The sequence below is a fragment of the Oncorhynchus nerka genome, linkage group LG3, assembly GCF_034236695.1.
Source record: "Oncorhynchus nerka isolate Pitt River linkage group LG3, Oner_Uvic_2.0, whole genome shotgun sequence".
Taxonomy (NCBI): Eukaryota; Metazoa; Chordata; class Actinopteri; order Salmoniformes; family Salmonidae; genus Oncorhynchus; species Oncorhynchus nerka.
Window position 1 is genome coordinate 30,230,090 of NC_088398.1, and position 18,357 is coordinate 30,248,446.

The 18,357-nt window shown below is 44.4% G+C and overlaps 1 pseudogene; it reads right to left on the reverse strand.

The window, feature by feature from the left end:
* Positions 1-1,920: 1,920 nt before the first annotated feature.
* LOC135563007 (leukocyte elastase inhibitor-like) lies at positions 1,921-9,737 on the reverse strand (annotated as a pseudogene).
* Positions 9,738-18,357: the final 8,620 nt, after the last annotated feature.

Sequence of the window (18,357 nt, forward strand, 5' to 3'; positions counted from 1 at the left end):
AGCCCATCTGTTTCTGGGACCAATCAGAACGGTTCATGTTTTTTTCCGTTGTAGAAATGGTCATTTAGGTACTCTGATCCAGACTCATTGTAGAGAAGAGACATCCGTGGGCGTGGCGTAGCATTTGGCCGGAGCAAGGCGTTTGGGTAGCCAGGCAAAGGGCCATCTTGTGTTTCTGGAACAACTAGAGGCTATTAGTCAGGTTGACTGGGAGTTCAGCATTAGCCTTAACCCTCTGCCGTTTTACTGCCTATTAATACTACAGGGAGAAGTGACATTCGCTTGTCTCCTTAATTGCCTTTTAATGAATTGTTTATGCCCGAGTTTAATGATGTATATTGTGGCCCTGTAATGTGCCCTAATGATGGAGAACGAGGCGGCCGCCGATGAAGTATTAATTTGGACTGCCTCCCGATGATTACTGCACCACTGCCGCTGCCTGTCCCCCCCCCCCCCCCACACACACACAGAACGTGATTCATGGAGACTTTTCGCTCGATGCAGCGGCTTGATTTTTCACTGTCTTGCTCTACTATAATCCTGATGCATCCGTAGGGGATCCTCAGCAATTAGTTTAGCTTGTATTTGTTTTGCAAGAGCCAGGCCAGATGAATCTGGAAGTAAAAAAGTCTGGATGAAATTATTGCCTCTTAAATTTAAAAGTTCTGTAGTCAAATGTTTGTACCCTCAACAAGTGCGGAGCAAGATGTTAACTGTCCCAACAGATGATGTTGAACTATTGTGGTTACTGCTGGTCTAACAAGCAAATATCTAAGCATGGCATAATGAGAGCTTCCACACTACTGAGCCGAACCAAACCAAGCTTGGCCTGGTTATGGATCCACCATAGTTGCTGGAACTAGGCGGGAAAGGATCATTCGAAAAGAAAATAACTGCGTCAGCACAGGTCGGATCTTGTTTGCACACTTGCGTGAAAAAGCAGTGCTTGGATCAGTGATGTCACTGTTGGAATTTTCCCTCTGTCCAAGCTGTAGTATTTTCAGAATGGTGGTGTTCCTTTGTTAATTTAATGGTTTCCACTAGTTACCGCAGCCACAAAGTCAAAATGGGCTATATCTGATTTTATGGATGATTTCTGATATTATAATGCATGTTTCTGTAGGTTGCCAAACCTTTTGTCGTTTTTCTTTCAGACACAAATTACAAACAAAAATATTCCACTCAAGATTACGCAGACATTATTATGCAATTTTAAAATGATTACATAATTACATTATTAAACATAATTCCTCAAACATAAAAGAACAGTATAATCTCTTGTAGGGAGATTATGTGTGTAGACCAAAGAATCAGTTGGAACTGAATGGGATGCATGAGACAACAAGCAGCAGTAGTTCTGTTATTTTGGATGTTTTAGGATTGGGCGAAGGCAGTGCTTAAACCGTTTCGATTCAAGTGCTTTGCCCACATGGGGGGGCTTTGGCTTTGTGAGGGTGGAGACTTTGGTCCCGATTCAATCAAATCATCTTTAGCCGAAATCCCCATAGCTGATGTTTTGACAGTGTAAGAGGTGGGACTGTTTTAGAGCTGTCAAATCCACAAGCGGCTCCCAGCATTATACCTAAAGCAGACATGGCCATTGGTTGCACCGAGTCGCTTTAAGAGAAATCCCATACAGCTGAGCTAACAAGTCTAGAATGTGAAATTGTGTATACACCTTGATTAAGTTGATAGAAATCCTCATGATCACATTTAATGATTTTCAATTTGAGCGTTTCTACGTGACGGGTGTGGCTTCGTGACAATGATCACAAGAGCAGCTCCTCACCGATTTGACATCTCCAACACAGTTCCACCTCTTACACCGCCAAAACATCAGCTATGCGGGTTTTGGCTATCGCCGGTTAGTGCTTGATCTGATTGAATCTAGGCCTTCATCTTTGCCGGAACTCTCAACCTCTAACACGTATAGTCCCAGAAGTTGATCATGCAGCTGAACAAATTACACAAGATTTTACTTCTGGGTTAACCGAGATTACATACATGAACATAATGATTACAAATTACAACATTGTTGACAAGCATTTCAAAGTCCAATGGTACGAATTGGAATTCGTAACATATCTTCTTTTTTTCCCCAGGACGTAACGTCATACGGATTGGATGACGTTGCACACAATTGGGCAAAATCTTTGGGGACCGTTTATACAAAACCTGCAACAGAAGTGGCTGCTCTGACTACTGTTGTGGCGGATGAAGAACAGAAAGTGCGGTCGGCTTTAAAGGTACGTATATCATGCTTTCTTAACATTACTGATCGGGGACACAGCCTTGTGGCAGCCGCAGCCTCTGCGCTTTCCTCATTCACCTCTACAAAGGCCTTGTGCACCACCTCAGACAACTCCAGGTTGAGAAATTGCTCATGAGCCCTTCAAAGGAGTCCATCGTGCCCATGCTGACCAGAACGGCTTTCAGGTTGCAGGCCTTCTCCCATCTTCAGTCTGGACAAGTGCATGTGTCCCACGTGGGCCAGGTCCATGCAACAAAGTTATCATAACGTGAACTCCCTCACCAGCTCCTCCAGCCCAGTTTGTCCTCTATCTCTTCCGGGAGCGTGCTCAGATTGCTCCAGAATCTGGCAGTTGACCTCAGGGATTAAGGTCAAGCAGAACATGCTCTCCTGATACACAAATGTTCTCTCACCTTGAACTGAGCTTCTCTGGTGGATCTCTTCATGAACTGCTTTCCTCACTTTCCCTTGAAATAAATGACATTCACCAACAAGTTTTGGTTGTTGACAGCTCCCTTTTGCAGCCGGTCCTGGAGTTTTCCCTCTGTCTTTTTATCCACCCAGTTGTTAATGTTAACCCTAGGCGCCTCCGCATTGGACTCGAAGTCGACAGACTCTAACCTGGCACCGTAGTACTTCCTAGTTTCACAGAGAAAAGCTTTTGAAAAGGCTTTGCCAGGTTCAGTGCAAGGGAGTAGTGTGTACGGGGCCCAGACAGGAGTTTTCTGAATACCTCAGCTTTGTGGAGGGGCAGGGCCTCTAACATCCGTGTGGCAGTATTGCTCCTGGCCCCACTATTGGCCCCTGACCCCTCCAAACAGGCAGTTGGCCAGGCTCAGTGTGTATGGGGTTTGTCTTTGTTCAGCTCAGACAGGAGTTTTTTTTAACACATCGTGGATGTCACCCTCAGCTTGTGGAGGTGCAGCGCCTCTGACATCTGTGTAGCAATATTGCCCTTGGCCTCAAGGAATACTTTAGCCAAAGCAGAGGAGATTTTGTATTTATTATGGATCCCCATTGCAGCTACTCTTCCTGGGGTCCAGCAAAATTAAGGCTGTTTATACAATTTAAAAACATTACAATACATTCACAGACTGTGTGACCTCAGGCCCCTACTCCACAACTACCACATATATACAGTACAAAATCCATGTGTACGTGTGTGTATAGTGCGTATGTTCTCGTGTGTATGCATGTGTCTGTGCCTATGTTTGTGTGTAGCTTCACAGTCCCCGCTGTTCCATAAAGTGTTTTTTAATCTGTTTTTTTAATTTTTAAATTTACTGCTTGCATGAGTTACTTGATGTGGAATAGAGTTCCATATAGTCATGGCTCTATGTACTACTGTGTGCCTTCCATAGTCTGTACTGGACTGTGAAGAGACCTCTTGTGGCTTGTCTTGTGGGGTATGCATGGGTGTCTGAGCTGTGTGCCAGTAGTTCAAACAGACAGCTCGGTGCATTCAACATGTCAATACCTCTCATAAATACAAGCAGTGATGAAGTCAATCTTTCCTCCACTTTGAGCCAGGAGAGATTGACTTGCATATGATTAATATTAGCTCTCTGTGTACACCCAAGGGCCAGCTGCCTTGTTGACAGTGCTGTCAAGAAGGTAGAGCAGCACCTTATCATGGACAAACTTCTCTCCATCTTAGCTATTGTTGTATCAATATGTTTTGACCATGACAGCTTATAAATCCAAGGTAACTCCAAACAGTTTAGTCACCTCAATTTCCACATTTATTTATTACAAGATTTAGTTGAGGTTTAGGGTTTAGTGATCCCAAATACAATGCTATTAGTTTTAGAAATATTTAATACTAATTTATTCCTTGCCACCCATTCTGAAACTAACTGCAACTCTTTGTTAAGTGTTGCAGTCATTTCAGTCGTTGTAGTAGCTGACATGTATAGTGTTGAGTCATCTGCATACATAGACACACTGGCCTTACTCAAAGCCAGTGCCAATTCATTAGTAAAGATTGAAAAAAGTAGTGGGCCTAGACAGCTGCTTTGGGGAATTCCTGATTCTACCTGGATTATGTTGGAGAGGCTTCCGTTAAAGAACACCCTCTGTGTTCTGTTAGACAGGTAACTAACTCTTTATCCACAATATAGCAGGGGGTGTAACACAAGTTTAGCCAACAGCAGACTATGATCTATAATGTGAAAAGACGCCCTGAAGTCTAACAAAACAGCCTCCACAATCTTTTGTCATCAATTTCTCTCAGCCAATCATCAGTCATTTGTGTAAGTGCTGTGCTGTGCTTGTTGAATGTCTTTCTCTAAAAGCATGCTGAACATTTGTTGTAATTTGTTTACTGTAAAATAGCATTGTATCTGGTCAAACACCATTTTCCCCCAAAGTTTACTAATGGTTGGTAACAGGCTGATTGGTCAAATCAAATCAAATGAATTTGTCACATACACATGGTTAGCAGATGTTAATGCGAGTGTAGAGAGATGCTTGTGCTTCTAGTTTCGACAATGCAGTAATAACCAATGAGTAATCTAACCTAACAATTCCAAAACTACTACCTTATACACACAAGTGTAAAGGGATAAAGAATATGTACATAAATATATATGAATGAGTGATGGTAAAGAACTGCATAGGCAAGATGCAGTAGATGATATAGGGTACAGTATATACATATGAGATGAGTAATGTAGGGTATATAAACATTATATTAAGTAGCATTGTTTAAAGTGGTCGGATATTTAGGCAAGTAAAGGGGGCTTTACTATTCTTAGGTAGCAGAATGACTTTTGCTTCCGTCCAAGCCTGGGGGCACACACATTCTAGTGGACTTAAATAGGAAAATGTGGCAAATAGGACGCTATTAACCTCAACAATTTTCCATCCAAGTTGTCAGACGGCGGTGGCTTGTCATTGTTGATAGACCATTGTTTTCACCTCTTCCACACTAAGTTTACGGAATTTAAAATTACAATGCTTGTCTTTCATAATTTGGTCAGATATACTTGGATGTGTAGTGTCAGCATTTGTTGCTGGCATGTCATCCCTATGTTAGCTAGTCTTGCCAATGAAAAAAAATCATTAAAGTAGTTGGTAATATCCGTTGGTTTTGTGATGAGTGAGCCATCTGATTCAATGAATGATGGAGCTGAGCTTGCCTTTTTTCCCAGAATTTCATTTAAGGTGCACCAAAGCTCTTTATCATTCTTTATTTCATATATCTTTGTTTTATAGTGTAGTTTCTTTTTCTTTTTATTCAGATGATTTCTCAATTTGCAATAAGTTTGACATTCGGTTGTGCAGCCAGACTTATTTGCCATTCCTTTTGCCTCATCCCTCGCAACCATAAAATTTTTCAATTCCTCATCAATCCATGGGGTTTTACGTTTTTACAGTCATTTTCTTAATGGGTGCGTGCTTATTAGCAACTGGAATAAGCAATTTTATAAATATGTCAAGTGCAGCGTCTGGTTGCTCCTCATTACACACCACAGACCAACAAATATTATTTACATCATCAACATATGAATCACTACAAAACGTATTGTATGACCTCTTATACACTATATTAGGCCCAGCCTTTGGAACTTTGGTATTCCTAGATATGGCTACTATATTGTGATTACATCCTATAGATTTGGATACTGCTTTCAAGCAAATTTCTGCAGCATTAGTAAAGATGTGATCAATACATGTTGATGATTTAATTAATGTGCTGTTTGTAACTACCATGGTAGGTTGACTGATAATCTGAACCAGGTTTCAGGCACTGGTTACAGTTTGAAGCTTTTTCTTGAGTGGGCAGCTTGATGAAAGCCAGTCAATATTTAAATCACCCAGAAAATATACTTCTCTGTTGATATCTGTAAGGGTTTTCTTCTGGTGAAAGAGAGGCGGACCAAAATGCAGCGTGGTGGTTATTCATGTTTTTAATAAAGACGACTATACATGAGCAGACTATACAAAACAAGAAAAGTGAAAACCTAAACAGTCCTATCTGGTGCAAACACAGAGACAGGAACAATCACCCACAAAACCCAACACAAAACAGGCTACCTAAATATGGTTCCCAATCAGAGACAATGACTAACACCTGCCTCTGATTGAGAACCATATCAGGCCAAACATAGAAATAGACAAACCAGACACACAACATAGAATGCCCACCCAGCTCACGTCCTGACCAACACTAAAACAAGGAAAACACATACGAACGATGGACAGAACGTGACAGAACCCCCCCTCCCCCCAAGGTGCGGACTCCGAACGCACAACCTAAACCTATAGGGGAGGGTCTGGGTGGGCATCTGTCCGCGGTGGCGGCGCTGGACGTGGACCCCACTCCATAATTGTCTTAGTCCACCTCCTTAGTGTCCCTTGAGTGGCAACCCTCGCCGCTAACCTTGGCCTAGGAAACCTAACAACGGGCCCCGCTGAACTGAGGTAGCTCGGGACCGAGGGGAAGCTCGGGACCGAGAGGAAGCTCAGGCAGGTTGATGGATCTACCAGATCCTGGCTGGCTGGTGGTTCCGGCAGATCCTGGCTGACTGGCAGATCCTGGCGGATCCTGGCTGACTAGCGGATCTGGCGGATCCTGGCTGACTGGCGGATCCTGGCCGACTGGCGGATCCTGGCCGACTGGCAGATCCTGGCCGACTGGCAGATCCTGGCCGACTGGCAGATCCTGGCTGACTGGCAGATCCTGGCGGATCCTGGAAGTTCTGGCGGATCCTGGCAGACTGGCGGATCCTGGCAGACTGGCGGATCCTGGCTGACTGGCGGATCCTGGCTGACTGGCGGATCCTGGCACACTGGCGGATCCTGGCTGAATGGCGGATCTAACTGATCCTGGCAGACTGGCGGATCCTGGCCGACTGGAAGTTCTGGCGGATCCTGGCAGACTGGCGGATCATGGCTGACTGGCGGATCCTGGCTGACTGGCGGATCCTGGCTGACTGGCGGATCCTGGCTGACTGGCGGATCCTGGCTGACTGGCGGATCCTGGCTGACTGGCGGATCTAACTGATCCTGGCAGACTGGCGGATCCTGGCCGACTGGAAGTTCTGGCGGATCCTGGCAGACTGGCGGATCCTGGCTGACTGGCGGATCCTGGCTGACTGGCGGATCCTGGCACACTGGCGGATCCTGGCTGAATGGAGGATCTAACTGATCCTGGCAGACTGGCGGATCCTGGCAGACTGGCAGATCCTGGCTGACTGGCAGATCCTGGCAGACTGGCAGATCCTGGCCGACTGGCAGTTCTGGCAGATCCTGGCACACTGGCGGATCCTGGCTGAATGGCGGATCCAACTGATCCTGGCCGACTGGCAGTTCTGGCGGATCCTGGCCGACTGGCGGATCCTGGCCGACTGGCAGATCCTGGCTGACTGGCAGATCCTGGCCGACTGGCAGATCCTGGCAGATCCTGGCCGACTGGCAGATCCTGGCCAACTGGCAGTTCTGGCGGATCCTGGCAGACTGGCGGATCCTGGCAGACTGGCGGATCCTGGCTGACTGGCGGTGCTGGGCAGACTGGCGGCGCTGGGCAGACGGGTAGCTCAGACGGCGCTGGGCAGACTGGAGAAAAAGGCTCTGGCAGCGCTGGACTGAGGAGCACTGGTGCCTCTGGAATGAGGGGCTCAGGCGCCTATGGCATGAGGGGCGGTAGCTCTGACAGCGCCGGACAGGCGGGAGACTCTGGCTGCGCTGGAGAGGAGGAAGGCTCCGGCAGCGCTGGACAGGCGGGACGCACTGTAGGCCTGATGCGTGGTGCTGGCACTGGTATGCCGTGCATACTATGCCAAACCAACAGCTTTCTTTCTACTCTGTCCAATACATCCTCCACATTCTCAGACTCAGCACTCTGCTTCGCCGACAGCTCCAATTCCATCCATGGCTCCTTACGGTAAACAGGGGGAGTTGGCTCAGGTCTGACTCCTGACTCTGCCACACTCTCCCTGTGCCCCCCCCAATACATTTTTGGGGGTGCCTCTCGGGCTTCCAGCCGCTCTGCCGTGCTAGCTCCTCATAATGCCGCCTCTCTGCTTTCGCTGCCTCCAGCTCGGCTTTGGGGCGGCAATATTCCCCTGGCTCTGCCCAGGGTCCTTTTCCGTCAAGGATCTCCTCCCAAGTCCATTTATCCAAATAGTGCAGCCTCTCCTGCTGCTGCTGCCTCTGTTGCTTCTCCTGCTGCTGCCTTTGCTGCTGCTGCTGTTGCTCCTGCTGCACCTGTCGCTTCTCCTGCTGCCTCTGTTTACCACGCCGCTTGGTCCTTGGTTGGTGGGTGATTCTGTAAGGGTTTTCTTCTGGTGAAAGAGAGGCGGACCAAAATGCAGCGTGGTGGTTATTCATGTTTTTAATAAAGACGACTATACATGAACAGACTATACAAAACAAGAAAAGTGAAAACCTAAACAGTCCTATCTGGTGCAAACACAGAGACAGGAACAATCACCCACAAAACCCAACACAAAACAGGCTACCTAAATATGGTTCCCAATCAGAGACAATGACTAACACCTGCCTCTGATTGAGAACCATATCAGGCCAAACATAGAAATAGACAAACCAGACACACAACATAGAATGCCCACCCAGCTCACGTCCTGACCAACACTAAAACAAGGAAAACACATACGAACGATGGACAGAACGTGACAATATCACATACATTATCAAGCATTTCACAAATCTTATCCAGATACTGACTGATAGCACTTGGTGGTTTATAGCAGCTTCACACCAGAATGTCCTTTAGGTGAGGCAGATGAACCTGTAGCCATATTACTTCAACAGTATTTAACATGAGATCCTCTTTCATCTTTACAGGAATGTGGTTCTGAATATTAACAGAGGAGAGAAGATGTTTCCTTCGCTGTTCCTCTCGCTGATCTTCTTGATGAGATTCAGGGAGGAGTTGTTGTTTGACAGAGAGATGCCATCGTAACTGTTGTGAGAGATGGGGAAGAACTGAAAATGAACTGATGTGAGATTTCTAGAGCAGGATGTGGTCTCAAAGGTGAGGAGGAAATGCATTCAGGTCAAAAGTACAAGTGTGCCAATCTTCTTTTTTTCCCGAAGCAAAGCCCACCACTGGTGTGCATGGCCAAAGAGCTCTATTTTCATGACATTGAACAAATGTAAACGCCTGGAGTTTGCTTAACAGCATTGGCACTTGGATTGGAACCAGTGCTATGGTTGGGTGACATGACAATAGACCTCTTTGGCCACACTCACCAGTGGTGGGTTTAGCATTGAAATAAGGAAGCATACAGTAATAAGAAAAGAACCCCATACCTACTGTAAAAAATGGTGGTGGATCTTTGATGTTATGGGTCCATTTTGGTTCCACTGGTCCTAGGACCCTTGTTAAGGTCAACGGCATCAACAACTATACCCAGTACCGGGACATTTTAACCCAAAACCTGGCTGCCTCTGCCAGGAGGCTGAATGTTGGCCTCAAGTGGATCTTCCATCAAGACCATAGCCCCAAGCACACGTCAAAATCCACAATGAAATGGTTATTTGACCACAAAATGTTGCAATAGCCATCTCAGTCTCCGGACTGGAACCCTGTTGAAAACCTGTAGTTTGAATCGAAGGGGGCAGTCCATCAGAGCAGACGAAGGATATCAAGGATCTGGAAAGATTCTGTATGGATAAAATGGTCTAAGATCCCTCTTAATGTATTCTCCAATCTCATAAAGCATTTTTAGAAAAAGGCTAAGTGTTGTTATTCTAGCAAGGGGATAAAATAATATCATTGTTTAAAAAAATATATAGCATACAACACAGCTCAGTATTTGTATTATTTATTTTATGTAGTCTTTTTTTGCTCATCTTTAGCGAGAGAGAGATTCAACCTAACCTGCCTGAGGGAGGCCTCACCATGACTGTCGTCATTATGTGGCTTTGTGTCCTCTGATTACCCGGCTTTGATTTGGAAGGAGGGCAGACTGGGTGGAACCACAATGCATGTTTACGGTGTAAAGACAGACAAATTGCTAACGTCATGTTTTTATGATTATTTTATCCATTTTAGGCGTGTGAATCAAAGGATAACATGTATAACCACCCCCTCCTTCTTTTCAGCACCATATGCTTTTATCTTGACAACTAGGATCATAAGAGACATTGAACCATTAAAAGGCTGCTAATGTTTCTGTTGAGGAGACAGCCAGTGAGCGCTTCCCAAATTGCACCCTATTCGCTATATAGTGCACTACTTTTGACCAGGGCTCGGATCAAAACTGGTGCACTATGTAGGGGATAAGGTGCTATTTGGGACAGAGCCAGTGAAATGAAGGCATGTGAGATGGCCATGCTGAGGGATGAGCAGTGCTTTATACTCCGTGAACATGGCCAGCAATTAGCCTGAATAATTACTCACTGAAGGGGAGACATGCTTCGCTCCACTGATCAGCAAAGTTCACGCAAAGTTATAATTAACAATAACTTGTTTACAAATGAACGCACACAAACATTTGTGTACTTAAGGGCGCACAGTGTAGTTAGCTCAGATGCATCTGAGTGAGGTTGAAAAACAACAATGTCAAATGGTGGAATTATGGGAGCTGGTGGAGTTATGGGGGCTGGTGAGCCTTTGTCGCAGTTATCTGTCTAGAGGGAGCGAGAGAATCATCCCACTGGGCACAAACATCTAGTTTTGATTTACATTTGGTTGAGTTGTCAACTAAGGTTAATTCAACAAAACATTTCACCATGTCATTGGATTTAAGTTAAAAGTTGGGTGAAAAAAATACTAAATTCCCTTAGGTTTATGACTTGTTTTCAAATCTAATCAGTTTCCCACGTGGATTCCCACGTCATCACAGTTGATTCAACCAGTTTTTCCCCAGTATTTCACTAAAATGTAATCATTTGAAACCTTTGCTTACATTTGTATACGATCATGTCTTTCTATTATATGTAGGAATACTTAGGAACAGATATCCAAAATTAAAATAACTTGGAGCTGATTTCCTGGTGTTTTTAGTCTTTTGTGTCCAACAATGAAAATTCTGTAAAATGTAAATTGGGGAACACTGCTGTAGGCTATGTACCTTGGGCACACAATGATCTATTGTATATATGCCCAAGGTACATAGCCTGCGGCAGGGAAAGTACTTTTTCCCTTGAATTTTTCCATAGCTTTATTCTAAAATTGCTTAAATAAATAAAATCCTCAGCAATGTCCATACAATACCCCATAATGACAAATCGAAAATAGGTTTTTAGAAATTTTTGCAAATGTTTTAAAAATGTAAAACATAAATTCAGACCCTTTGCTATGAGATTAGAAATTGAGCCCAGTTGCATCCTGTTTCCATTGATCATCCTTGAGATGATTCTACAACTTGATTGGAGTCCACCTGTGGTCAATTCAATTGATTTGACATGATTTAGAAAGGCACACACCTGTCTATATATGGTCCCACAGTTGACAGTGCATGTCAGAACAAAAACCAAGCCATGGGGTCGAAGGAATTGTCCGTAGAGCACAAAGACAGGACTGTGTCAAGGCACAGATCTGGAGAAGGGTACCAAAACATTTCTGCAGCATTGAAGGTCCCCAAGAACACAGTGGCCTCCATCATTCTTCAATTGAAAAAGTTTGGAACCACCAAGACTCTTCCTAGAGCTGGCTGCCTGGCCAAACTGAGCAATCGGAGGGCCTTGGTCAGGGAGGGGCCTTGACCAAGAAGCCGATGGTCACTCTGACAGAACTCCAGAGTTCCTTCGTGGAGATGGGAGAACTTTTTAGAAGGACAACCATCTCTGCAGCACTCCACCAATCAGGCCTTTATGGTAGAGCGGTCAGATGGAAGCCACTCCTCAGTAAAAGGCACATGACAGCCCACTTGGAGTTTGCCTAAAGGCACCTAAAGACTCTGACAATGAGAAACAAGATTCTCTGGTCTGATGAAACCAAGATTGAACTCTTTGGCCTGAATGCCAAGCATCATGTCAGGATGAAACCTGGCACCATCCCTATGGTGAAGCATGTTAGTGGCAGCATCATGCTGTGGGGATGTTTTTCAGTTGCAGGGACTGGGAGACTAATCAAGAAAAAGATTTACGGAGCAATGTAGTCTCTGAATGTCCTTGAGTGACCCAGTCACAGCCTGGACTTGAACCTCTGGAGAGACCTGAAAATAGCTGTGTAGCGACACTTCACATCCAACCTGACAGAGCCTGAGAGGATCTGCAGAGAAGAATGGGAGAGACTCCCAGAATACAGGTGTGCCAAGCTTGTAGCGTCATACCCAAGAAGACTCAATGCTGTAATCGCTGCCAAAGGTTCTTCAAAAAGTACTGAGTAAAGGGTCTGAATACTTATGTGATATTATTATGCAAAATGTCTAAAAACCTGTTTTTGCTTTGTCATGAATGGTGTATTATGTGTAGATTGATTAGGGGAAAACAATTTAATCAATTTTAGAATAAGGCTGTAACTTAACAAAATGTGGAAAATGGTCAAGGGGTCAAAATTCTTTCCAAAGGCACTGTATACACTAACTGACTAATAGAGGGTGCTATGTTGAAGCCACCGTTCCTCCATCTTGGCACTCCCCCATCATTGTAGAAAATATTTAGGAAGATATTGAAATGCATTTATTAATGACTACATTTGTTTTTGCCACATTCTATTAGACACTTTTAAATTATATATATATCTATATATATATATCTATGTGTGTCTGTGTGTGTATTTTTTTAATTTAACTAGGCAAGTCAGTTATGAACAAATTCTTATTTACAATGACTGCTTAGGAACAGTGGGTTAACTGCCTTGTTCAGGAGTAGAACAACAGATTTTTACCTTGTCAGCACGGGAATTCGATCAGTCAACCTTTCGGTTACTGGCCCAATGCTCTAACCACTAGGCTACCTGCCAACCCGGAATATATAAACTCAGCAAAAAAGGAAACATCCCTTTTTCAGGACCCTGTCTTTCAAAGATAATTCATAAAAATCCAAATAACTTCACAGATCTTCATTGTAAAGGGTTTAAACACTTTTTCCCATGCTTGTTCAATGACCTATAAACAATTAATGAACATGTACCTGTGGAACGGTTGTTAAGACACTAACTGCTTACAGACAGTAGGCAATTAAGGTCACAGTTATGAAAACTTAGGACCCTGAAGAAGCATTTCTACTGACTCTGAAAAACACCAAAAGAAAGATGCCCAGGGTCCCTGCTCATCTGCGTGAACGTGCCTTAGGCATGCTGCAAGGAGGCATGAGGACTGCAGATGTGGCCAGGGCAATAAATTGCAATGTCCGTACTGTGTGACCCATAAGACAGAGCTACAGGGAGACAGGATGGACAACTGATTGTCCTCGCAGTGGCAGACCACGTGTAACAACATCTGCACAGATCGGTACATCAAAACATTCAAGTTGCGGGACAGGTACAGTATGGCAACAACAACTGCCCGAGTTACACCAGGAACGCACAATCCCTCCATCAGTGCACAGACTTTCCGCAATAGGCTGAGAGAGGCTGGCCAGAGGGCTTGTAGGCCTGTTGTAAAGGCAGGTTCTCACCAGACATCACTGGCAACAACGTCGCCTATGGGCACAAACCCACCATCGCTGGACCAGACAGGCAAAAACTGATGAGTCGCAGTTTTGTCTCACCAGGGGTGATGGTTGATTTCACGCTTATCGTCAAAGGAATGAGAGTAACACAGAGGCATGTACTGTGGAGCGGGATCAATTTGAAGGTGGAGGGTCCGTCATGGTCTGGGGCGGTGTGTCACAGCATCATTGGACTAAGCTTGTTGTCATTGCAGGCAATCTCAACGCTGTGCGTTACAGGGAGACATCCTCCTCCCTCATGTGGTACCCTTCCTGCAGGCTCAACCTGACATGACCCTCCAGCATGACAATGCCACCAGCCATACTGCTCGTCCTGTGCGTGATTTCCTGCAAGACAGGAATGTCAGTGTTCTGCCATGGCCAGCGAAGAGCCCGGATCTCCATCCCATTGAGCACGTCTGGGACCTGTTGGATCGGAGGGTGAGGGCTAAGGCCATTCCCCCCAGAAATGTCCGGGAACTTGCAGGTGCCTTGGTGGAAGAGTGGGGTAACATCTCCCTGCAAGAACTGGCAAATTTGGTGCAGTCTATGAGGAGGAGATGCACTGTAGTACTTAATGCTGCTGGTGGCCACACCAGATACTGACTGTTACTTTTGATTTTGACCCCCCCTTTGGTCAGGGACACATTATCACATTTCTGTTCGTCACATGTCTGTGGAACTTGTTCAGTTTATGTATCAGTTGTTGAATCTTGTTATGTTCATACAAATATTTTCACATGTTAAGTTTGCTGAAAAGAAAAAGCTCTAGAAGAGATCTGCATGGAGGAATGGGCCAAAATACCTGCGTGTGAAAATCTTGTGAAGACATTTTACCTCTGTCATTGCCAACAAAGGGTATATAACAAAGTATTGAGATAAACTTTTGTTATTGACCAAATACTTATTTTCCACCATAATTTGCAAATAAATTCATAAAAAATCCTACAATGTGATTTTCTGGATTTTCCCCCCTCATTTTGTCTGTCATAGTTGAAGTGTATCTATGATGAAAATTACAGGCCTCTCTCATCTTTTTAAGTGGGAGAACTTGCACAATTGGTGGCTGACTAAATACTTTTTTGCCCCACTGTATAAATGCTTGGTTACACAGTTTATTCAAATAAGTCCCCAGTATCAACATTTCCAAGCAAACAAAAACAGGGAGAAGGGAGAATCTGTAGACATGCTGAGATAAAAGAAAATACTCTTTGCCATAATTCAGCCTGCCTTCACAAGACCGTAATATATGCAAATATGTCCCCTTTTGTGTTTGACACCTCCAGCAGAGGAATTATATTTCTGAGTGCATGATATTCAGTTTCAATGGCATATAGAATGTTCTATGGATGGCCTTCAACTGCAGTCATTTATGTCTGAGATGGTATGAACATGACTGGGCATTCAAACACATCTGTAGCCATTCTCTTTCAACCCTTGATACATTTTGGAAATCAAGGTTTGTCAGACTGCCTTAAAATAACATCTGGCTTGTCCAGTGTTTACTGCACAGAGAAAATAAAGTGTTGCATCTGCGGAAAATCACCTCACCTCTGTCACAAACTGGTCTTCCCTGGCTGCCTGACACTGCTGAAACCCCTGTCACCATCTAATCCTCCTAAAAATGAGGTATGACAAAGAATTACCTTGGTGTACATTTATTTATAAATAATGTTATCCAATAATATAATCAATGGTTCAATAATTAAAATTACCATGATACCCAGTTCCCAGACTGTAGCTTTACACTTTTAAACTGCTGTCTTGTAGTTACTGTAGGTCTTACCCATCAATTCAAGATGGAACGTTGTGTCATTCACTGTTACTGTTAATATAGGCTTACTGCATAATTCACCTGAACTCCGTAGACTGTTCTCCCCTTGCAGTCTGACCCTGCTGGGAACACGATCACTCTCTGATCCTGCTAAGACATGATGAGTATAGTGTTGTGTACTGACTGCACTAGAGGGCTGCATCCCAACGGAATACCTGCGGGACCTACGGGTCCCAACAGAGATCATTGTGGCACGGTCTGTATTTTTCATGCTGCGGGCGGGAGCGGGCTGTCTGTCAGGCGACTTTGGGATCAACATATTTTTGTTGTCCCACAGATTATTTGGAACGGTCCTCTTTCTGCTTTGTATGCATTAGCCTACATATTGTATTAAAAGCACATTTTTAGTTGCATTATTCACACACTCAGAATTCACTGCTTACACTTAAGTAGCCTACCACTGCTCTCCTAGTTGGGCGTGAGAGTTCAAGAGCGCCTAGTGTGTGTGGTCTCATTGAAATAGAGTAGGCTGCCTACATGGGTGGAGAATCAAGGGGCAGATCATTTGAATAGGAAATTTACTTGAATATGATTAGACTGTATGTCACGCCTTGGTCATTGATTTTTGTGTTTTTGTCATATGTTTGGGTAGGCTAGGGTGTGACATGGGTTTATATGTTATGGTTCGTATTGGGGTTTGTATTATTTGGGATTGCGGCTGATTAGGGGTGTGGTATAGGCTTGGCTGCCTGAGGCGATTCTCAATTAGAGTCAGGTGCTTTCGTTGTCTCTGATTGGGAACCGTATTTAGGCAGCCTGAGTTTCGCTTGGTATTTCGTGGGTGTTTGTTCCTGTCTCTGTGTAGTTCACCAGATAAGGCTGTATTTAGGTTTCTCGTTCTGTTTGTTGTTTTCATAGTATGAGTTATTTCATGTACCACGTTTTCTTTCATTAAAGTAACATGAGTAACCAACACGCTGCATTTCGGTCCGACTCTCTTTCCACAAACGAAGAACGCCGTTACACTGTAGTTTACTACAGTGTCTGTAAATACACATTTATAATGGGAAAAAAAGTGGAGGGTGCTCAACCAACGTGAGTCGAAGTGCAATCAAAAAAATATATAATTTGAAAAGGAAAAGGCACAATGCGCACATTGTTTAGGCTACTATGGTGAGCAACCTTGTGCCTTTTTCTATAAATATTGATTACCCATTTATTTGTCTCTGCCTGCAAATCGTCCTCCTATAAGGTAGACTATATCTTATGCAAAACCTAGCAAGTGTTGCTGTCATCAGTCTTGCTGTTTCCAGTTCAGTAGCCGTACCTGCGAGATCAGGTGTGCGTGTGTTCTCAATTAAATAGTTGGCTATAGCCTATTCATGGGTGGGGAATAACGGAGCAGTTATCTTTCCAAGGAAATTTTATTCCAAACTAGGCCTATGACTAGGCCATAGTTTACTACATTGCCTAGAAATAGGCCTAAATATTGGTCACTCATATTCAGTGGCGATTTTAGCATGTAAATCTTTGTGGGATCCAAAAAAAAAAGGTGGGATGCATGCCAGCAAAGCCACAACACTAAACAATACATTAATTGCACTCAAACGGTGCCCACAAACTGTTAGGGCTTACTTAAAGCTGTCCCAACAGCTATCTGACTGATAACTAGAGGTGCTAGTGCTGACCTGGCTGTGGTAGCTACTTAGTAGCTTATTCATTCACTTCAGTTGAGAGGGGATGACACATTGTCTAACATTACATGTCAGGTTACAATACTTGCTCAGCACTGCGAATAAACACTAGTTTAGTTGTTTTCTGTTAAGTTAAACATTGGTGACCTTGCCAGCTACATCAGTCAACTAAAGGAGAGGCAATTTCTGCTCTGCTTGCTTTTACAACTCGGTGAAAGAACGCAACGCATGCACACGGAACTATTCTCAACTCTCCAATGCTGGTCCAGCCAGCCATCCAGAAGCTTTGCCTTCACACAGCCTGTCAGCCCGCTCTGTGGTGTCCACAAGTGGTCCTAAATCTAGCTGGCTGAACACTCCAAACAGCCTACCTGACTGCTCGGAGGTGTCTGCATGGTCCTAAAGCACCCCATCGCCGCTTTTGTATCACATACAATGATAAAACGGGGGGGGGACAAAAATGCAATTTCAGAATGTGGAGGGGACATGACCCCATCCCCAGTGAAAGTTGATCACCTGAACAAGCTACAGACTAGCCAACCTGTATTCTTTCCATACAAGCATAATTATCGTATGCCACGCGTTGTTTAGTTTTGGCCGCATCACGAGAAGAAAAAAAAGCTAACATTCAGCACAATCATCCTTAAATTACGTGGTGTTTTTGGTCCTAATGTAACGTTATAGTCTGCTATTATATTCAAGCTGTTATGTAGAGTACTAATTAATCATTCAGTAAGTGATGTGAGGCTCTGATCAGGCCCTACACCCAAACAAGGGCACTGCGTTCATCCACCTCTGGCCTGCTCGCCTCCCTACCACTGAGGAAGTACAGTTCCCGCGCAGCCCAGTCAAAACTGTTCGCTGCTCTGGCCCCCCAATGGTGGAACAAACTCCCTCACGACGCCAGGACAGCGGAGTCAATCACCACCTTCCGGAGACACCTGAAACCCCACCTCTTTCAGGAATACCTAGGATAGGATAAAGTAATCCTTCTCACCCCCCCCCTTAAAAGATTTAGATGCACTATTGTAAAGTGGCTGTTCCACTGGATGTCTTAAGGTGAACGCACC